At 44.4% G+C, this 23772-nt stretch overlaps 3 non-coding genes across 3 annotated transcripts; 2 read left to right on the forward strand and 1 right to left on the reverse strand.

Annotated features, from left to right (window-relative positions):
* Positions 1-11320: 11320 nt before the first annotated feature.
* On the reverse strand, positions 11321-11392 carry trnae-cuc (transfer RNA glutamic acid (anticodon CUC)). The gene has a single exon. It is a non-coding gene; the product is annotated as a tRNA-Glu (tRNA).
* A 308-nt stretch (positions 11393-11700) lies between these two features.
* On the forward strand, positions 11701-11783 carry trnal-uag (transfer RNA leucine (anticodon UAG)). Its single transcript has one exon. It is a non-coding gene; the product is annotated as a tRNA-Leu (tRNA).
* A 7221-nt stretch (positions 11784-19004) lies between these two features.
* On the forward strand, positions 19005-19076 carry trnaw-cca (transfer RNA tryptophan (anticodon CCA)). Its single transcript has one exon. It is a non-coding gene; the product is annotated as a tRNA-Trp (tRNA).
* Positions 19077-23772: the final 4696 nt, after the last annotated feature.

Raw genomic sequence — 23772 nt, forward strand, 5'->3', positions numbered from 1 at the left:
TCTAAGATTATGCCCCCTAGTTCTAGTTTCACCGATCCTTGGGAACATCCTTACCGCATCCACCCTATCAAGCCCCTTCATAATCTTATATGTTTCAATAAGATCGCCTCTCATTCTTCTGAACTCCAATGAGTAGAGTCCCAATCTACTCAACCTCTCCTCATATGTCCACCTCCTCATCCCCGGGTTTAACCGAGTGAACCTTCTTTGTACTGCCTCGAGAGCAAGTATGTCTTTTCTTAAGTATGGAGACCAAAACTGTATGCAGTATTCCAGGTGAGGTCTCACCAATACCTTATATAACTGCAGCAATACCTCCCTGTTTTTATATTCTATCCCCCGAGCAATAAAAGCCAACATTCCGTTGGCCTTCTTGATCACCTGCTGCACCTGCAAACTAACTTTTTGATTTTCTTGCACTAGGACCCCCAGATCCCTTTGCACTGCAGTGCTTTCCAGTTTCTCGCCTTTAAGATAACAACTTGCTCTCTGATTTTTCTTGCCAATGTGCATAACCTCACATTTTCCAATATTGTATTGCATCTGCCAAATCTCCGCCCACTCACCCAGCCTGTCTATATCCCCTTGTAGGTTTTTATGTGCTCCTCGCTCTCTAATTTCCCCCCCATCTTTGTATCATCTGCAAACTTTGATATGTTTCACTTGGTCCCCTCCTACAAATCGTTAATATAGATTATAAAGAGTTGGGGACCCAGCACCGACCCCTGCAGAACACCACTGGCTACTGGTTGCCAGTCCGAGAATGAACCGTTTATCCCAACTCTCTGCTTCCTGTTGGATAACCAATCCTCCACCCATGCCAGAATATTACCCCCAATCCAGTGATTCTTTACCTTGAGCAATAATCTTTTATGTGGCACCTTATCGAATGCCTTCTGGAAGTCGAAATACACGACGTCCACTGGTTCCCCTTTATCCACCCTGCACGTTATGTCCTCAAAGAACTGATGCAAATTTGTCAGACATGACTTCCCCTTCGTAAAGCCATGCTGACTTTGTCCTATTAAATTATGTTTATCCAAATGTTCAGCTGCTGTCTCCTTGATAATAGATTGCAGAATTTTACCCACCACAGATGTTAGGCGAACTGGTCTATAATTTCCAGCCTTCTGCCTGCTACCCTTTTTAAATAAGGGTGTTACATTAGCAGTTTTCCAATCTGCCGGGACCTTTGCCGAGTCCAGAGAATTTTGGAAAATTATTACCAAAGCATCCACAATCCCTACTGTCACTTCCCTCAAGAGCCTCGGATGTAAGCCATCACGTCCAGGGGATTCATCCACCTTGCGTCCCATTATTTTACTGAGTACCGATTCCTTAGTGATTTTAATCGTATTTAGCTCCTCCCCCCCCCCCCCCTCGAGCCCCCTGTTTGTCCAGTGTTTGGATATTCTTAGTACATGCTTCCTCATCGACATGCTGCCCTTTGGTGACACAGTACGCAGACATGGACCAGCTTTCAGATGGACGCTGACAAAACCACTGCCTCTCTTGACCCTTCCAATATCCTTGTGTTGTCAGGTCCACATTCTGTTTTAGATGAGCCACAATTCACTCAAGTTAAAAATTGGGAAGTCATGATCTTTGGCCCCAAAATCTCCACATCCTTGCCAGGAATTCCATCCCCATCCCTGGCTTTTTGATTGGTGAGTTGCTCACCAACCACCGAAGCCCTTACTGACCTGTATTGGATTCCAGTCTCCTAAGCCTGTAATTTATTTATATTCTTTCTTACACTTAATTGAATCAGGGCATCACCCCTCCCTATCTCTGTAAACTCCCCAGTCCGACAGCCCCTCCCAAACACTCTACTCCTCCACCTCTGGCCACTTGTGCATCCGCAGTCCATTTGTCCTATTTTTGAAAGCCGTGCCTTCAGCCATGGCCACGCTCCTGAATGCCCTCTCGAAGCCCCTCCATCGCCCTCTCCTCCTTTCAGGTGTCAGACGTGGCTCAGTGTTCGCAGTCTCATCTGTGAGTTAGAAAGCTGTGCATTGAAGTCCAATTCCAGAGACTTGAACACATAATCCGGGCTGACATTGCAGTGCAGTACTGAGGGGCCACCAGTGCAGGTTAGTAGTGAGGTCGTGGTGCACTGTCGGAAAGTCACGACTGAGGGAGTGTAATACTGTCAGAGGCTCAGTACTGAAGGAGTGCTGCATTGTCGGGCAGTCAGTACCGAGGGAATGTTGCAATGTCGGATGGTCAGTATTGAGGGAGTGCTGCATTGTAGGAGGGTCAGTACTGTGGGAGTTTTGAACTGTGGGAGAGTCAGTACTGAGGAAGTGCTGCACTGTCGGAGGGTCAGTACTGAGGAAGTGTTGCACTGTCGGAGGGTCAGTACTGAGGAAGTGCTGCACTGTCGGAGGGTCAGTACTGAGGAAGTGTTGCACTGTCGGATAGTAAGTACTAAGGAAGTGCTGCACTGTCGGAGAGACAGTACTAAGGAAGTGATGCACTGTCAGAGACTCAGTACTGAGGGACTGGCACTCTGTTGGATGGTCAGTGCTGCGGGATCTCAGTACTGTTGAGGATCAGTACTGAGGGAGTGCTACACTGTCGGAGGTTTCGTACTGAGGGAGTGGTACATTGTCGGAGGGTTAATACTGAAGGAGTGCTACACTGTCGGAGGCTTCATACTGAAGGAGTGCTACACTGTCGGAGGCTTCGCACTGAGGGAGTGCTACAGTGTCGGAGGGTTAGTACTGAAGGAGTGCTACACTGTCGGAGGCTCAGTATTGAGGGAGTTTTGCACTGACGGAGAGTCAGTACTGAGGAAGTGTTGCACTGTTGGAGAGTCAGTGCTGAGGAACTGTTGCACTGTTGAGTGGTCAGTACTGAGGGAGTGGCACTCTGTTGGATGGTCAGTGCTGCGGGAGCTCGGTACTGTTGGAGGGGCAGTACTGTGGGAGCGCTGTACTGTCGGAGGTGCCAACAGTAGGATACGTTAAATCGAGGGCCCATCTACCCTCTCAGATAGATGTAAAAGATCCCATAGCAATATTCGAAAAAGTGCAGGGGAGTTCATTCCGGTGTCCTGGCAAATATTTATCCCTCAACCAACATTACTGCAGCCGATTTTCTGGACATTCATCTCATTGCAGTGTGTGGGATGTTGCTGTGTGCCAATTGTCTGTCACGTTTCCTACATTACCACAGTGACTACACTTCACAATGTTCTTCATTGACTGTTCTGGGCGTCCTGACACCTTGAATAGCGCATTATAAAGGCAAGTTCTTTCCTTCTTTCAGACCTTTCATGAAACCTATTTCTTGCTTCAAGCTTTTGTCATCCCTCCTAATATCACCTTCTTCGGCCGGGGGTCCATTTTTGTCCTTCAGACATCGAAATTCTACTCTTGAAAACCAATCTTAACCCCTCCTACTCTCCATTTACTTCTCTTCCTTTAAACACCCTCCTTAAAACCACTCTTTCACCAGTCCTCCTGATATATTGTTACTCCTTTTACTTCTCCGTGAATCCCCTTGGGAATGTTTATTAAATAAAGGGCGGACTGTGAATTATTTTTTATTTTTGTATTCGTTCGTGGGATGTGGGCGTCGCTGGAAAGGCCAGCATTTATTGCCCATCCCGAATTGCCCTTGAGAAAGTTGTGGTGAGCCGCCTTCTTGAACCGCAGCAGACCGTGTGGTGAAAGTTCTCACTCCCACAGTGCTATTAGTTAGGGATTTTCAGGATTTTGACCCAGCGACGATGAAGGGACGGCGATAAATTTCCAAGTCGGGATGGTGTGTGACTTGGAGGGGAACGTGCAGGTGGTGTTGTTCCCATGTGCCAACTGTCCTTGTCCTTCCAGATGGACGAGGTCGCGGGTTTAAGAGATGCTGTCGAAAAAGCCTTGGGGTGTTGCTGCAGTGCATCCAGTGGATGGTACACACTGCAGCCACAATTCGCCGGTGGTGAATGGAGTGAATGTTTGGGGTGGTGGATGGGGTACCAATCAAGCGGGCTTCTTTGTCCTGGATGGTGTCGAGCTTCCTGAGTGTTGTTGGAGCTGCACTCATCCAGGCAAGTGGAGAGTATTCCATTACACTCCTGACTTGTGCTTTGTAGCTGATGGAAATGCTTTGGGGATTCAGGAGGTGAGTCACTCGCCGCAGAATACCCAGCCTCTGACCTGCTCTTGTAGCCACAGCATTTATGTGGCTGGTCCAGTTCAGTTCCTGGTCAATGGTGACCCCCAGGATGTTGATGGTGGGGGATTCGGCGATGGTAATGCTGTCGAATGTTAAGGGGAGGTGGTTAGACTCTCTCTTGTTCGAGATGGTCATTGTCCGGCAGTTGTCTGACGCAAATGTTACTGCCACTTATCAGCCCAAGCCTGGATGTTGTCCAGTTCTTGCTGCATGCAGGCATGGACTGCTTCACGATCTGAGGGGTTGCGAATGGAACTGAACACTGCGCAATCATCAGCGAACATCCCCATTTCTGAATTTACGATGGAGGGAATGTCATTGATGAACCAGCTGAAGATGGTTGGGCCTTGGACATTGCCCTGAGGAACTCCTGCTGCATTGTCCTGGGGCTGAGATGATTGGCCTCCAACAACCACTGCCATCTTCCCTTGTGCTAGGTATGACTCCAGCCACGGGAGAGTTTACCCCCTGATTCCCATTGACTTCAATTTTACCATTGCTCCTTGGTGTCACACTCGGTCAAATGCTGCCTTGATGTCAAGGGCAATCACTCTCACCTCACCTCTCGAATTCAACTCATTTGTTTGCACCAAGGCTGTAATGAGGTCTGGAGCCGAGTGGTCCTGACGGAACCCAAACTGAGCATCGGTGAGCAGGTTATTGGTGAGTAAATGCCGCTTGATAGCACTGTCAACGACACCTTCCATCACTTTGCTGATGATTGAGAGTAGACTGATGGGGCGGTAATTGGCCGGATTGGATTTGTCCTGCTTTTTGTGGACAGGACATACGTCGGCAATTTTCCACATTGTCGGGTAGATGCCAGTGTTGTAGCTGTACTGGAACAGCTTGGCTGGAGGCGCAGCTGGTTCTGGAGCACAAGTCTTCAGCACTACAGTCGGGATGTTGTCGGGGCCCATAGCCTTTGCTGTATCCAGTGCACTCAGCCGTTTCTTGATATCAATTGGAGTGAATCGAATTGGCTGAAGACTGGCTTCTGTGATGGTGGGGATATCGGGAGGAGGATGTGATGGATCATCCAATCGGCACTTCTGGCTGAAAATGGTTGCAAACGCTTCAGACTTGTCTTTTGGACTCATGTGCTGGACTCCGCCATCATTGAGAATGGGGATGTTTGCAGAGCATCCTCCTCCCGTTAGTTGTTTCAGTGTCCACCACCATTGACGACTGGATGTGACAGGACTGCAGAGCTTTGATCTGATCCGTTGGTTGTGGAATCGTTTCGCTCTATCTATAGCATGTTGATTCCGCTGTTTAGCATTCACGTAGTCCTGAGTTGTAGCTTCACCAGGTTGGCACCTCATTTTTAGGGACTCTCAGTGCTGCTCCTGGCATGCTCTTCTCCACTCCTCATTGAACCAGGGTTGATCCCCTGGTTTGTTGGTAATGGTAGAGTGAGGAATATGGCGGGCCATGAGGTTACAAATTGTGCTGGAATACAATTCTGCTGCTGCTGATGGCCCACAGTGCCTCCTGGATGCCCAGTTTTGAGCTGCTCGATCTGTTCTGAATCGATCCCATTTAGTACGGTGATAGTGCCACACAACACGTTGAATGGTGTCCTCAGTGCGAAGATGGGACTTCATCTCCACGAGGACTGTGCGGTGGTCACTCTTACCAACACTGTCCTGGACAGATGCATTTGCGACAGATAGATTGGTGAGGACGAGGTCAAGTCAGTTTTTCCCTCTTGTTGGTTCGCTCACCACCTGCTGCAGGCTCAGTCTCGCAGCTATGTCCTTCAGGACTCAGCCAGTAGTGGTGCTACCGAGCCACTCTTTGGTGATGGACATTGAAGTCCCCCACCCAGAGTACATTTTGTGCCCTTGCTGCCCTCAGTGCTTCCTCCAAGTGGTGCTCAACATGGAGGAGGATGGTAAGCGGTAATCAGCAGGAGATTCCCTTGCACCATGTTTGACCTGATGCCATGAGATTTCATGGGGTCCAGAGGCAATGTTGAGGACTCTCAGGGACACTCCCTCCTGACTGTATATCACTGTACCACCACCTCTGGTGGGTCAGGACAAACCCAGGGATTGTGATGGAAGAGTCTGTGACGTTGGCTGAAAGATCTGATTCTGGCAAAATCAGGATGTTGCCTGACTAGTCTGTGGGACAGCTCTACCAATTTCGGCACAAGTCCCCAGATGTTGGTGAGGAGGAGTTTGCAGGGACGACTGGGCTTGGTTTGCCGTTGTCTTGTCCTTTGCCAGGTGGTCCGTCCGGTTTTATTCTTATTATGACTTTTCGTAGCGAGATTTTGCAACTGAGTGGCTTGCTCGGCCATTTCAGAGAGCAATTCAGAATCAACCACATTGCTGTGGGTCTGGAGTCATATATTGGGCAGACCGTGCAAGGATGGCAGGTTTCCTTCCCTAAAGGGCATTAGTGAACCAGATGGATTTTTACGACAATCCGGTAGTTTCATGGTCACCATTATTGATACTAGTATTTTAATTCCAGATTTTTATTTAATTAATTGAATTTAAATTCACCAGCTGCCGTGGTGGGATTTGAACTCATACTGCTAGATTTTTAGTTCAGTAACAGAACCACGATGCTGCCGTACCCTTTTAACATGGTTACCAGTTTACAGGGAATAAAGTTAGAATTAATTAGTTAAATTGAACGTGGTGACCTATGTACAGGGAATAAAGTTGAAGTTAATTGTTAAATTGACAGTGAATAAATTTAAAGATAACTGTTAAATTGAACATGTTAACCAGTATACAGGAAACAATTTTCCAGATATTTGTTAAACTGAACATGGTAACCAGTATACGGGGGTTAAATTTCCAGGTAATTGTTAAATTGACCATGATGACTCGTATACAGGAAAGAAAGTTACAATTAATTAGTTAAATGGAACATGGTAACCAGTATACAGGGAATAAAGTTACATCTAATTGTTATATTGAATATGGCAACCAGTACGCAGAAAATAAAATAACAGTTAATTGTTAAATTGAACATGGTAAAAAGTATACTGGCAATAAAATTGCACTTAATTGATAAATTGAACATGGTAACCAGTATACTGGGAAAAAAGTTGCAATTAATCAGTTAAATTCAACATGGTAAGCAGTGGACAGGAAATAAAGTTACAGATAATTAGTTAAATTGAACATGGTCACCAGGATACACGGAAAAATGTTACAGATATTTTTTAAATTGAACATAGTAACCAATTTACAGGGAATAACGTTACAGGTATTTGTTCAATTGACATGGCAACCAATATACAGAGAATAAAGTTCGAGCTAATTGTTAAATTGATCATGGCAATCAGTATGCAGGGAATAAAGTTACAGTTAATTGTTAAATTGATCATGGCAACAAGTATACGGGGAATAAAGTTACAGTTAATTAGTTGAATTGGACATGGTAACCAGTATGCAGGGAATAAAGTTACAGTTAATTGTTAAATTGGACATGTTAACCAGTATACAGGGAATAAAGTTACAGTCATTTGTTCAATTGTGATGGCAACCGGTATTCAGGGAATAAAGTTCGAGCTAATTGTTAAATTGATCAGGGCAATCAGTTTACAGGGAATAAAGCTACAGTTAATTAGTTGAATTGGACATGGTAACCAGTATGCAGGGAGTAAATTTACAGGATTTTTTTGGATTGAACATGATAACCGGAATATAGGTAAAAAAGTTACAGTTAATTATTAAATTGAACATGGTAACCAGGATACAGGGAATACATTTACAATAGTTAGGTAAATTAAAAATGGTAACTAGTATAGAGGAAATATAGTTACAGTTAATTGTTAAATTGAACATGGTAACCTGTATACAGAGAATAAAGTTACAATTAGTCCTTAAATTCAACAAGGTTACCTGTGTACAGGGAATAAAGTTAAAAATAATGGTTAAATTGGACACGGTGACCAGTATACAGGGAATAAAGACACAGTTAATTGTTAAATTGAACATGGTAACCAGTATACAGGGAATAACGTTACAGTCATTTGTTGAATTGTGATGGCAACCGGTATTCAGGGAATAAAGTTCTAGTTAATTGTTAAATTGATCATGGCAATCAGTATAGAGGGAATAAAGTTAAAGTTAATTAGTTCAATTGGACATGGTAACCATTATACAGGAAACAAAGTTAGAGTTAATTATTGGAATTTAAAATGGTAACCAGTATACAATGGACAACGTTACAGCAAATTAGTTAATTTGGACATGGTAACCAGTACACAGGGAATCAATTTACAATTAATTGTTAAATTGGACCTGGTAACCAGTATACTGGGAATAATGTTACAGTTAATTGTTAAATTGAACATGGTAGCAAGTATACAAGGAATAATGTTACAGATAATTAGTTGAATTGAAAACGGTAACCAGTATACAGGGATGTGGCTAGTGGAGTCCCGCAGGAATCTGTCTTGGGGGCCTCAATTTTTCAAAATAGTTATTAACGACTTAGATCAAGGCATAGAAAGTCTCATATGTAAGTTTGCTGATGACACAAAGATTGGTGGCATTGTAAGCAGTGCAGATGAAAACATAAAATTAAAAAGCGAATTTGATAGATCAGGTGAATGGGCAAAACTGCGGCAAATGGAATTCAATGTAGACAATTGTGAGGTCATCCACTTTGGATCAAAAAAGGATGGAACAGAGTAGTTTCTAAATGGTAAAAAGTTAAAAACAGTGGATGTCCAAAGAGACCTAGGGGTTCAGGTACATAGATCATTGAAGTGTCATGAACAGGTACAGAAAATAATCAATATGGCTAATGAAATGCGCGCCTTTATATCTAAAGGACGAAAGTACAAGGGGGCAGAAGTTATGCTGCAGCTATACAAAACCATGTTTAGAATGCACCTGTGAGTAGTTCTGGGCACCGCACCTTCAGAAGGACATATTAGCCTTGGAGGGAGTGCAGCATAGGTTTACTATAATGATACCCGGATTTCAAGGGTTGAATTACGAGGATAGATTACACAAATTGGGGTTGTATTCGCTGGAGTCTGGATGGTTAAGGGATAATTTGATCGAAGTTTATAAGATATTAAGGGGAACGGATAGGGTGGATAGAGAGAAACTATTTCCGCTTGTCGGGGATTCTCGGAGTCGGGAGCACAGTCTAAAAATTCGAGCCAGAAATTTTAGGAGCGAGATAAGAAACATTTCTACACACAGACGTGATAGAAGTTTGGAACTCACTTCCACAAATGGCAATTGATACTGGCTCAATTGCGAAATTATATCTGAGATTGATAGCTTTTTGGCAATGAAAGGTATTAAGGGATATGGGCCAAAGGCAGGTGTATGGAGTTAGATCACAGATCAGCCATGATCTTCTCAAACGGCGGAGCAGGCACGAGGGGCTGAATGGCCTACTCCTGTTCCTATGTTCCTATGATATTATTTATATGGAATTCTGACAGGTATTTGATAAGTTTCCACACAAGAGACTGTTGGCAAAAATGAAAGCGCATGGAACTTGAGGCAAAGTATTGACATGGGTAAAGAATTGGTTAGGAGATAGTAATCAGAGAGTAGGGATAATGGGTACATACTCCAATTGGCAGGATGGGACTCGTGGTGTCCCCCAGGGATCTGTAACTGGGGTCTCAGCTTGTCACCATATTTATCAATGTTTTAGATGAAGGAACAGACAGTCGTATATCCAAGTTTGCTGATGACACTAAGTTAGCTGGTACAGTAAGTAGTGTGGATGAAAGTGGAAAGTTGCAAAGGGACATTGATAGTTAAGTGAGTGGGCAAAACTATGGCAGATGGAGTTCAATGTTGGGTAATCCTCGTTGGAACTATGGTCAGGATATTTTCCAAATGGTAAGAAGCTAGGAACTGTGGAGAAGCAGATAGAATTAACGGTTCATTTACATAAATCAGTAAAAGCTAACGGACGGGTCCAAAAATAATTTCAAAGGCTAACGGAATGTTAGCCTTTATCTCAGGGGGCTGGAATATAAAGAAGTGGAAGTTATGTTCCAGTTATATAAAGCTCTGGTTCGACTGTGTCTGGAGTAACTGCGTTCAGTTTTGGACACTGCACCTAAGGAAAGATAGATTGGCCTTGGAGGGGGTGCAGAGCAGATTCACCAGAATGTTACTGGGGCGAGAAAGGTTAAATTATGAGGACAGGCTGCAGAGATTGGGCTCATATTCCCTCGTGTATAGAAGATTGAGGGGCGGTCTGAGCGAGCTCTTTAACATGTTTAAATAATTCGATAGAATAGAGAGAGAGAATCAATTTCCTCTGGAGAATGAAGAACGAGGTGAACATAACCTTAAAATTAGAACCATGCCATTCAGGTTCGAAATCAGGAAGCACTTTTTTACACAAAGGGCAGTAGAAGTCTGGAACTCTGTCCCCCAAAAGGCTGTGGATGCTGGGGGTCAATTGAAGCTTTCAAGACTGAGATCGATAGATTTTTGTTGGGTGAGGGTATCGAGGGATAGGGAGCAAAGACGAGTAAATGGATTTGAGGTACAGATCATCGATGATCTAATTGAAGGGTGGAACAGGTTCAAGGTGCTGAATGGCCTCCTCCTGTTCCCAATGGAAATGTTGAAAATATGCTTTGTTGAGGCTGTGACGTCTGGGTCAACCCCTGTCCAAACAAGGCAGGCCACATTTGGGAGTTTAATAACTTTGAAATGAACATTTTTCTTTTGTGACTTGTGCAACTTCGAGCATTTGAATAGTTATGAAAGAGAATCAATGCAGTCATTCTAACTTCTGGCTGACAACCAAAGCAGAGGTTCCTGTAGTGTAGTGGTTATGACGTTTGTTTCACACGTGAAAGGTCCCTGGTTCAATTCCAAGCAAAAACATGATGTTGGGGCAAATTAATTTTTTCTCTGTGAAATAGCCGGTCCTGTTAAATTTAAGGAGCATTGAACATTTTAAACCGAGCCCTTCAGAATACAGTGTGCAAAATGAGAAGGGTTAAAAAGATCATCGCACAAAAGAAATTATTAAAGTTTTCCAACTTCCCTCAGTCGCCTTTCATTCTGCAACATAACGTTATCAGTTAATTCATGGTGATTAAAACAATCATTGTTTTTTTTTCCCACAGACTTTGAGTTCGTTCATGCGACCAATATAACAAGTGATCAAAAGTTGCTTCCCTGACCGGGAATCGAACCCGGGCCGCGGCGGTGAGAGCGCCGAATCCTAACCACTAGACCACCAGGGAGGTCTGGTGGATAGGATTCGGCGCTCTAACGGTCTGGTGGTTGGTTTATCAGAGATAATATGGATTTCCCTTTCTCTGTGATTCAGCTTTTAATTATTTTCAGCTCATGATAGCGGATATTCCCTTCATTAAATAGGAATAAAGTACAATAGGCTCAGGAAAACCCGGGGAGGTGGCAACCCGCTCACCGAGCCTTTCCAGCAGCATTTATCTAACCAAGCACTGGAGTGAGTGAAACTTTCTCCGGTTTGGTTGGGGGGGGCGGTTCGCAATGTGGAAAAGGTGGCGAATGAGTGAATCATTTATCAGTCAGGATGGCCGAGCGGTCTAAGGCGCTGCGTTTAGGTCGCAGTCTCCTTTGGAGGCGTGGGTTCGAATCCCACTTCTGACATCGGTTATTTTGACTCCGATTTTATTTGTTGCTTGAGCTGCAGTTGATTTTTCGGCCCAGTTGATTTGCTCTTCCCGCAACAACCAACCCGGTCTCCATCTACGGCACGTTTTGACGCACACCGGCTCATCCCGAAACCGAGCTTTGAACCAAAATATGCTGGAAAGACAAGGCGGTCATTCAACAAATATGTAGAGAATGGACACTTGGGGAAATGTGCCAAAGGAACAGGGGAAGGCCATTCAGCCCCTCGTGCCTGCTCTGCCATTTGATAAGATCATGGCTGATCTGTGACCCTTCCCCAGTGTCAGGGAGAGAAGCGTCTAATTCCCTCATTTATTTATTGGAGGAAACATACACATACACACTTATTAATTCAAAATCAGCCTGCAGCTCCACACGCACAGAGATAAACACCGGGAAATAGGCAAACCGGTTTCTCAGAGAATTGCCGGTACCTCCACGGTCGAATGTAAGGGCTTTTGTTGTTCGCTTTCGTTCCACACCTTGGAATTCAGGAGAATCTGGTACATGATTTGTCGGACAAGGCACGGGCGCGATGGCCCGAATGGCCTGCTTCTGAGCTGCATCCTTCTACGATTCTAAACTCAGCCCCTGGTGTGTTGGCCTTTTTGCAAGGAGGTTGGAACATAAGAATAAGGTAGTCTTGCTGCAATTAAATAGGGCTTTGGTGAGAACACACCTGGAGTACTTTGTTGTCGTCTACTTGGATTTTAGCAAGGCTTTTGACAAGGTCCCAATTGACAGACTGGTCAAAACAGATGTGATTGCACCAGAGAGGGTACAGAGGAGATTTACGAGGAGGTTGCCAGGGCTGGAGAATTTTGGCTGTGAGGAAAGATTGGATAGACTGGGGTTGTTTTCTTTGGAACAGAGGAGGCTGAGGGGTAATTTAATTGAGGAGTACAAAATTATGAAGGGCCGAGATAGAGTGGATGGGAAGGACCTATTTACCTTATCAGGGAGATCAATAACCAGGGGGCATAGATTTAAAGTGATTGATAGAAGGATTAGAGGGGAGCTGAGGAGAAGTCTTTTCACCCAGAGAGTGGTGGGGGTCTGGAACTCACTTCCTGAAAGGGTGGTAGATGCAGAATCCCTCGTTACATTTAAAAAATATTTAGCTATACGCCTGCAGTGGTGTAACCTCCAAAACCACGAACCGAGTGCTGGAAAATGGGATTGGACTCGATGGCTCATTTACGGCCGGCGCGAACGCGATGGTCCGAATGGCCTCCTTCTGTGCCGCAAATTTGCGATGATTCTACAAAATTGACAATGCTTTTTATGAGATTAAATTCCCTGACTGGGCATCGCATCGGGGCCACGGCGGTGAAAGCGCCAAATCCAAAGCACTGGACCACCAGGGAATGCATATAAGGTTTCTAAATATATCTGGGAGTTTGTATTTGGTCCAAATAATATTTCTGGTTTGGTGACTCTGTTAGTTGCAAATGTATTCCATGTATCTGTCGTATATATTTATTAATTTATTTATTTATTTATTTTTTATTCGTTCACGGGATGTGGGCGTCGCTGGCGAGGCCGGCATTTATTGCCCATCCCTAATTGCCCTCGAGAAGGTGGTGGTGAGCCGCCTTCTTAAACCGCTGCAGTCCGTGTGGTGAAGGTTCTCCCACAGTGCTGTTAGGAAGGGAGTTCCAGGATTTTGACCCAGCGACAATGAAGGAACGGCGATATATTTCCAAGTCGGGATGGTGTGTGACTTGGAGGGGAACGTGCAGGTGGTGTTGTTCCCATGCGCCTGCTCCCCTTGTCCTTCCAGGTGGTAGAGGTCGCGGGTTTGGGAGGTGCTGTCGAAGAAGCCTTGGCGAGTTGCTGCAGTGCATCCTGTGGATGGTGCACACTGCAGCCACAGTGCGCCGGTGGTGAAGGGAGTGAATGTTTAGGGTGGTGGATGGGGTGCCAATCAAGCGGGCTGCTTTATCTTGGATGGTGTCGAGCTTCGTGAGTGTTGTTGGAGCTGCACTCATCCAGGCAAGTGGAGAGTATTCCATCACACTCCTGACTTGTGCCTTGTAGATGGTGGAAAGGCTTTGGGTAGTCAGGAGGTGAGTCACTCGCCGCAGAATACCCAGCCTCTGACCTGCTCTCGTAGCCACAGTATTTATATGGCTGGTCCAGTTACGTTTCTGGTCAATGGTGACCACCAGGATGTTGATGGCGGGGGATTCGGCGATGGTAATGCCGTTGAATGTCAAGGGGAGGTGGTTAGACTCTCTCTTGTTGGAGATGGTCATTGTCTGGCACTTATCTGGCGCGAATGTTACTTGCCACTTATCAGCCCAAGCCTGGATGTTGTCCAGGTCTTGCTGCTTGCAGGCTCGGATTGCTTCATTATCTGAGGGGTTGCGAATGGAACTGAACACTGTGCAGTCATCAGCGAACATCCCCATTTCTGACCTTATGATGGAGGGAAGGTCATTGATGAAGCAGCTGAAGATGGTTGGGCCTAGGACACTGCCCTGAGGAACTCCTGCAGCAATGCCTTGGGGCTTGGATGATTGGCCTCCAACAACCACTACCATCTGCCTTGGGTGTATATATTGTAAAGCTACTTTTGGCGCTGATAAGAGTCCATATAATTCCGCAATTAATGTTTTATTTGCGTTTTCACAATAACAAGTCTGTCTCACTGGTTCCCCAGTGTCAGGGAGGGAAGTGTCTAATGCCCTCTTTTATTTAATGTTACAAACAGAAGACAAACACTCGTATTCGTTCAAAATCAACCTGCAGGTGGACACACACACCGAGATAAACACAGCTAATGATATGGATGTCATGTTGGGATTGCTGCACATGCATACCCAGGGGCGAGTTTACTGCAATGACAGACAAGAGTGCTATGTTCGTTCAGGCCCGGCTAGCTCAGTCGGTAGAGCATGAGTCTCTTACTCTCAGGGTCGTGGGTTCTCTTTTAAACTTTTTATGTTGCTTTTAGGAGCGAACCCCAGCTCTGACGCACCCCGACCTCCCGTGCAGTGTCACCGCGCACATTGTGGCCGCGCCCGGGCTGATTTCTCTCTCTCTCACCCGGGACCGCTGAGTCTGATGTACCGTGATCACCAACTCACCCAGTTTGTGAATTTAAACCGGAACAGGTGCCTCGCAAAGGGCAAGAGAAGTCGGGAAGGCTGCAACCTCTGATAAAATTTCATTCCCATTAGAGGTTTGTGCATCTGAATCCCTGACACTTTCTGCATCTTTTAAAAGTTTTGACATTCACTGTACAGGACGCGGCACCAAGAGGCTCGTCTCTGACACTCACAGTGATGCGAAGGGCCGTTTTCACTCGTAAAACAGCTATTGTGATATTGTGATATTGGCTTCGACTCCCTTAACAGTGGAAAGAGTTTGTCTAACGACCTTTCAAAATCCACAAAAATCTTCCATATTCCAAGGAATACAAGTATGTAACCGCTCCTCATAATTTAACCCTTCGAGCCCTGCTAACATTCTGGTAAATCTGGGCTGCGCTCCTTCCAAGGCCAATATACCCTTTTGGAGTAAAAGGGAATAAAACTTGAAATGAGCGTCACCGAGGATCAGTTTTCTCTCACTCAAAGTTATCTGTTTAGTGAAGTAAAAGATGCCGCTTTTCAATAATAAGGAAGCAGCCACTTTCGCCCTTTTTGGCAGGGGAAAAAAACTCCTCCATGGAGGTTAATGGAGAGCAAGTTTCAATATAATATTTCCACTCGGGAACCTTTCACGTGTAAAGCAAACGCGATAACCGCTATACTAAGGAAACCGCTACATCTCATTAAAAACAATGGGGAACTGACTTACTCTCCTGTCTCTGTTCTGATTTGGAATGCGTTGCTTCTCCGTCCAGCAACACTTAATATGTTACAACACAGAAGGAGTTCATTCGGCCCATCGTACCTGTGCTAGCTCTTTGAAAGAGCTATCCAAGTAGTCCCACCACCCATAAGCTCTCTTTCCTCATAAGCCCTGCAATTTTTTTTCCTTTTCAAGTATTTATCCAATCCCCTTTTGAAAGTTACTATTGAATCTGCTTCCACCGGCCTTTCAGGCAGCGCATTCCAGATCATAACAACTCGCTGTGTAAATTATGTTCCCTCATGTCGCCTCTGGCGCTTTTGCCAATTACCTGAAATCTGTGTCCTCTGGTTACCGACCCTTCTGCCACTGAAAACAGTTTCTCCTTATTTGCTCTATCAAAACCTTTCATGATTTTGAACACTTCTATCAAATCTCCCCTTAACCTTCTCTGCTTTAAGGGGATAATTCCAGCTTCTCCATTCTCACCACATAACTGAAGTCCCTCATCCCTGTTACCATTCTAGTAAATCTCCTTTGCACCCCCTCCAAGGCCTTGACATCTTTCCTAAAGTGCGTTGCCCAGAATTGAACACAATACTCCAGCTGCAGACTAACCAGTGTTTTATAAACGTTAAGCATAACTTTGTTAAATAAGAACATTAGAAATAGGAGCAAGAGTAGGCCAATCGGCCCCTCGAGCCTGCTCCGCCATTCAATAATATCATGGCTGATCTGATCCTAATCTCAAATTTAAATTCATGTCCAATTTCCTGCCCGCTCCCCGTAACCCCTAATTCCCTTTACTTCAAGGAAACTGTCTATTTCTGTTTTAAATTTATTTAATGATGTAGCTTCCACAGCTTCCTGGGGCAGCAAATTCAACAGACCTACTACCCTCTGAGTGAAGAAGTTTCTCCTCATCTCAGTTTTGAAAAAGCAGCCACTTATTCTAAGATTATGCCCCCTAGTTCAAGTTTACCCCATCCTTGTGAACATCCTTACCGCATCCACCCGATCAAGCCCCTTCACAATCTTATATGTTTCAATAAGATCACCTCTCATTCTTCTGAACTCCAATGCTTTTGTACTCTGTGCCTCTATTAATAAAGTCAATTTCACCAGGCTGACTATGTCCTCCTGAAGTCTGATACTATACACCATATTGTTTACTGAATTCCCGAGTTTCGTGTCATCTGCAAACTTTGAAATTATACCCTGTATACCCAAGTCCAGGATATTAATGTATGTATCAAAAATGAAAACATTTTGCAGTGCGACTTGTGTGATTTTAAGCCGTGTTTACAAAACATCTTCTCATAATTTAACGCATTGCACCCAGGTAACAATCTGGTGAATCTGTGCTGCACTCCTTCCAAGGCCAATATATCCTTTCAGATTAAAAGGGGATAAACTTGAAATAAGCGTCACTGTGGATCAGTTTTCGCTCACTCAAAGTTATCTGTTGAGTGAAATAAAAGAAAGCGCTTTTAAAGAATAAGGAAGCAGCCACTATCGCCCCTTTTGACAGGCCGATTTTGTGGGCACTTTATCAAACGCCTTTTGAAAGGCCATATACACAACATCAACCACATTGCCCTCATCAGCCCTCTCTGTTAACTCATCACAAAACTCAATCACGATTTGCCTTTAACAAATCCACAGTGGCTTTCTATTATCAATCCACACTTGTCCAAATGACTATTAATTTTGTCCCAGATTATCATTTCTAAATGCTTCCCACCTCCATGGTTAAACTGACTGGCCTGTAGTTGCTGGGTTTATACTTACACCCTTTTTTGAACAAGGGTGGAACATCTGCAATTCTCCAGTTCTCTGGCACCAAACCCTGTATCTGAGGAGGATTGAAAGATTATGGCCAGCACCTCTGCAATTTACACCCTTACTTCCCTCAGCAACCTCGGATGCATCCCATTCAGACCGGGTGACTTATCTACTTTAAGTACAGCCAGCCTTTATAGTATCTCCTCTTTATCAATTTTCACCCCATCCAGTATCTCAACTACTTCCCCTTTTACTGTGATTTAAGTAGCATTTCCTTCCCCAGTAAAGATAGATGCAAAATACTCATTTAGTACCTCAGCCATGCCCTATGCCTTCATGCGCAGATCTCCTTTTTGGTCCCGAATCGGTCTTACCCCTCCTCTTACTACCCGTTTACTATTTATATGCCTATAGAAGACTTTTAATGACTTGATGAGGGGATCGAGTATAATGTATCCAAGTTTGCTGATGATACAAAGGTGGATGGAGAACTAAGATGTGAGGACACAAAGATTCTGCAAAGGGATATAGACAGTTTAAATGAGTGGGCAAGAAGGTGGCAGATGCAGTATAATGTGGGAAAATGTGAGGTTATTCACGTTGGTAGGAAGAACAGAAAAACAGATTATTTTTGAAATGGTGAGAAACTATTAAATGTTGATGTCCAGAGAAACTTGGGTGTCCTGGACACCTGAACTCCAGGTTGTGCTAACCCAGTATCAGCATCCAAAACCTGATGACAGAGAAAGGCTAAATAAGCACTAAGACATGAAACAATCCTTAGTGGTTTCTGAGAGTCAGCAAAGTGGGATGGTTTACGACCATGAGTTAAGATCACTGGTGCTTACGTACAGAACAATGCAGCCGAATCGTATAAAGATAGGGCATGCTCCCTTCTCAAATGTTAGAGCTCTCAATAGGGGACAGTCAGAAGCCCATTGCCACAGGCAGTCCGCAAAGGTCAGGTCTGATATACCTGGATTCGCAGATAGGTCAGGTTGTGTTGATTGCTTGTCATTAATGTAATCTGTCGACAGTTGTATTATAATAATAATACTGTTGAATGTAATGTTGAAGACAGCTGTAGTGCAACTCTGTTGTAAGTCAATCTATTAAACTTGCTATTTTGTAACGCTCTGGCTAAAATCAAGTGGAAGTTATTGTTGATGGATTAACAACCCATAGTTGCCACAGTAACGGGAGAAATCCGCGAACAAACATTCACTTCATATATAAACATCACACCCATAGTTTATATTTTCACACGTTCTTTTTTGCAGTTCTAACCAAAGTCCAAACATCGAAAGTCCACGTGTTTTTCAGAAGTTTCCCGTCCTGTTATGTATCTTGAGCAGTTTCCCACATCCTTTTCCTGTGATGTGATAATTCTGGGTGCAGGATGAATGTAATTGGATTTGCTGCAGTCCGCTGACAGCAGGCGATGGAAGCGAGCGCCATGCTGCCCCTGACAGGTGAAGGAGACTTCTGATGCTGCCTGACATCCGGTGGGAGTGGGCGGGGATTTGAAAGCCAACCCATTCCACCAATCTCAGAGCTATAAAGCGGTGCTTGACAAACATTGATTGAAACAAACACCCATTGTTGCAGCCAGGCCTCGTGGCGCAACGGTAGCGCGTCTGACTCCAGATCAGAAGGTTGCGTGTTCAAATCACGTCGGGGTCACAGTTTTTTCCCTTCGAGCTTGTTTGGACAATTCCGCAATTAATGTTTTCTTTGTGTCTTCACAATTCACAGAACCCTGCTCTAAAATCTGCCTCTGGTTCCCCAGTGTCAGGGAGGGAAGCACCTGTTGCCCTCATTTATTTAATGTAACAAACAGAAGACAAACACACGTCTTCGTTCAAAAACCACCCTGCAGGTGGACACATAGTGAGATAAACACAGGGCAGAGATGCAGACAGCATCCGGAAACATCTGGAAATAGACAAAAGAAATAGATTGAGCGCTTTGTTAACAGAAAATTGTCTGAACCTCCACGGTCAATGAAAGGGCTTTTGTTGGTCGATTTCCCATTGCACCTTATAATTCAGGAGAACTTGGTAGATGATTGGTTGGGTTCCCTTGTCCCCCACCAGCGGAAATGATTTGTCGTTCCCACTCTACTAACTCCTTTCAAAAGCCACTCTGTCCAAAGCCCACACATCCTTCCAGATTAAAAGGGAATAAAGTCGAAGTGAGCGTCACTGTGGATCAGTTTTCTCTCACTCAACGTGATCTGTTCAATGAAGTAAAAGATGCTGCTGACAAAGAAAAAGGGAACAGCCACTATCTCCCCTTTTGGCAGGAGCAAAAAATCAAACTGGATGTTGATGGAAACCAAGTTCCAACAGAATGTTTCTGCTTAGGATTGAACTAGGGACTTTTCGCGTGTAAAGTAAACGTGATAATCGCTGCAATAAAGAAACTAATCGAATGACAATCAACACAATCGGCAAATGAATGGTGTCCTCTCTCTGCTCGTACTTGGACCGTGTTGTTTCAAGGACAGCAAGAGACACAGACAGTGGCTGCCCCCCCCCCCCCACCACCTTTTCTTTAAAAACTCTTCATTTTACATCAATGAACAGATACGTTTGAGCAAGAGAATGTGGAAAACTATACAGACCACATTAATGTAGAAATACGTGAATAGTTACTTGACCATAAAAGAGAAAAGCATGATGGGTATTTGACCAATGTTAACTCCTTGACTCCCATACATAGGGTAGTTACAATTTCACACACACACACATTAATGTGGTCTTTATAGTTTTCCACAAGAGAACTGATCCACAGTGACTCTCATTGCAAGAGCATCAGATCTCAGGGTAGTGGGTTTGAGCCCCACGTTGGGCGAGTACCGTTTTAAACTTTTATGCTGCTTCCACCGGTGAGCCCCAGCTCTGACACTTCCCCCCGCCCCCCACTACTCCGTATCACCCCGCACCATGGGGCCGCGCCCGGGCTGAATTTCTCCATTTAGCTTTCCGCCCCTGTCGCAGCATGAAATGGTCCTTACCAAAGTCACAAATGATATCCTATGGGACTACCACCATGATAAACTATTCCTCCTCATCCTTCTCAAATACAATATCTCACCGTGCTGTTATGCTGTTAGACCAGTTTCCTCTCTCTGCTCTGATTTGGAATGTGTTGCTTTTCTGTCTGACAACACTTAGTATCGCATCATGGTTGTCCACAAGTCGAGATCATTCGGTCCATCGTGCCTGTGCCGGGTCAAGCACACGTATTCGTTCAAAATTCGTTCAGAGATAGATTGAGTGCTTTTTTATCAGAAAATTGCCTGAACCCCGACAGTCTACAGCTTTCCTCCTCGCTATCAACCACACGGCCGATTTTTGTGTCACCCGCAAATTTCTTAATCTTGGCCCCAACGTTAAAGTGCAAATCGTTAATGTATACCACAAAAACCAAAGGACCAAGTACCGAGCCCTGCGGCACCTCACTGGAAACAGCCTTCCAGCCGCAAAAAAACACCCGTCGACCATTATCCTCTGCTTCCTGGCACTGAGCCAATTTTGGATCCAACAAGCCACATTCCCTTGGATCCGATGGGCTTTTACTTTTTTGACCAATCTGCCATGTGGGAACTTTCCAAAGCCTTGCAAAAATCCATGTAGACTACATCAATTACGCTACGCTCATCGATCCTCCTTGTCACTTCCTCGAAAAATTCAATCAGGTCAGTCAGACACGACCTCCCCTGAACGCTCAGAATACATTTTTTTTATTCGTTCATGGGGTGTGGGTGTCGCTGGCGAGGCCGGCATTTATTGCCCATCCCTAATTGCCCTTGAGAAGGTGGTGGTGAGCCGCCTCCTTGAACCGCTGCAGTCAGTTTGGCGAAGGTTCTCCCACAGTGCGACATAGTAACAGACAAAGCACCGGTAGGCGCGCCGGTTGCAGGAGAGCTGGTTGGCGGTGATATCGATGCTGTGAGCGAGACCAGACCGTTTCCATGTTTCCACAAACAATGTCCCATCCTTCATTTCTGGAAAAGTAACACTGATAGTGGTCAATTGCATTTCTGTGACTGCAATATGTAACTTTGGCAAGGTGACACGCTGCTTTAGTGTATCTTGCAATAAAAAGCACAGGACGGTCTCTGTGGCGCAACCGGTTAGAGTGTTCGGCTGTTAACCGAAAAGTTGGTACTTCGACCCCACCCAGGGACGAAAATAAGACCTTTTTCATCCCACTTTCGGATTCATTGCCTCATTCTAATAGACCTGAAGCCGGTGCAAGGTTTTAATTCCTGATCTGCAGTAACTGGGAGTTCTTTAAATGGCTCTGATTTCTTAATCTCTTTTCCCATTAAAAAAGAGTAAATATTTAACGATTCGAACTGCTGAATAATGTGAACAAAGTCCATATCTCCCAGCCCTGTTCATGCAGCCCACTGGGAGCAGGCGATGAATGCCAGCGTGACATTGGGGGTGAAGGTTGCTTCCAATACTTTCTCACATCCGGTGGGACCTGGCGGAGATTTGATAAGCCCTATTAATTCAACCAATACATGAAACGGTGTTTGAGAATCATCCATAAAGATAATAACATCCAGGGTCCTGTCTTCAGAGTGCCTGGCGCAAAGGTCTAACTCCAGATCAAAAGGCTGCGTGTTCACATCACATCGGGGTCACTGTTTCTTTCACCACTCACATGAGACTGGATAATTCCCGAATGAAGATTTTAATTGCTTTTTAACAAAAGAACAGAAGTTTGGTCCAAACCCTGACTCAGTGCCTACCCAGTGTCAGGGAGGGGAGCGCCTGAGACCCTCATTTATTTCATGCAACAAACTGACACGAACACTGGTATTGATTCAAAATCGACCTGCAGATGGACACACACAGAAAAAAGACAACCACAGAAACAGACAGCAACTACTTGCATATATATATATATATAAATATATAGCGCCTTTAACGTGGTCAGACAATTTCAGCTCGGTGAACTTGCTTCAGCTTTCTGAAATGTACTTGTCCATCCTTCAGACGTCACAGGAAATATATTTTTTGTCTTTCGAAAAAAGACGCGAAAAGCAGAGACATGTTTTGTTTTCAACACGGCTGGTGAAATGGCCGGACTATCATAAATTCGGAGTCGCCTTTGAAACATTTAAAGGAGACTATCTAAAAATCACTGAGTGCAAATTTAAAATCACGGTTACTATTTACTTAGTTCTGAAAGAAATAACAATAAAAACGTCAGTCAGCGCCCGCGGTGAGACGGTGTCGAACTTGTTTGCTGTGAAGTTCATCGCTGGGCTAAAGTTGACCCCGTTTAAAAAACGCGAACCCACTCAATGAACAGGATGAGCTCATAACCAACAGGTCCGTCAACGTCAAACACCTCCTTTCTTGTTCAATAGAGGGAGCAGAGGCGTGTACATCATCAGACGCCAGCAACTTTAAGAAATGGAACAGATAAAGGTACCGATACAAGTTCCAAATCTTTTCAATGGAACGTTATTTCACTTTCAATATTGTTTTTCTTAACTCACAGTTTTCAAAAGGAAATTGGATAAACGCTCGGATGGAAACATTTTCTGGTCTATGGGGAAACAGCAGGCGAGTGGGACTAACTGGACAGCTCTTTCAGAGAGCTGGCACAGGCACGATGGGCCGAATGGTATCCGAATGGTGCTGTCTTATTCTATGATTCTATTAACAGATCAATTTTCGCCTTTCACTGAGCCTCCCTGAATGGAGGACAGTAATCGTGTCCCTGTGAAATGAGCTCCTGAACAGCAATACGGAAATTAGCGTGGCTGAGCGGTTTGAAACTCTGGCCAGGCAGCTAACAGGAAATTTCCTCTCTAAGTTTGATTAGTTTATCAATTATCTCCCCCCTTCGATCTTCAATGTCTTTACATACTTTTTGATCTCTTCTTCGACTGTCATTCCCGCAATACTCGTCTCTCTGGTAAATACTGAAATAAAGTGATTATTTAATATTTCTGTATCCCTGAGTGGCCCTATTCCTATCCTAAATTTGCTTTGGCTGTTGATGTGTCGAGAATACTTTGCTTTTTTGATATTCCTTGTTGCCTTTCTAATAGTTGTTTATACTTCTTACCCCGTCTTTTCACATTCCCCTCTCTCCTTTATTGTCCAGTGTGTGCCTTTTTCTTTAGTTTCAATTTTACCCTTATTTCTTTATTCATCCCTGGTGTGTCATTTCTGGCCAGTTTGTTCTTGCTTTTTCGTGGGATATATTTCTCCTGGACTCTATCGATCACCGTTTTAAATGTTTCCCACTGCTGTTCTATTTCTTTGTCCAGGTCATTCATATGTCAAACATTTCACCATTCAAAGCTTCTCAAGTCACATATGCATGACAAAGCCAGTTGCTTTTG

This window comes from Heptranchias perlo, unplaced genomic scaffold (assembly GCF_035084215.1).
Source record: "Heptranchias perlo isolate sHepPer1 unplaced genomic scaffold, sHepPer1.hap1 HAP1_SCAFFOLD_50, whole genome shotgun sequence".
Lineage (NCBI taxonomy): Eukaryota > Metazoa > Chordata > Chondrichthyes > Hexanchiformes > Hexanchidae > Heptranchias > Heptranchias perlo.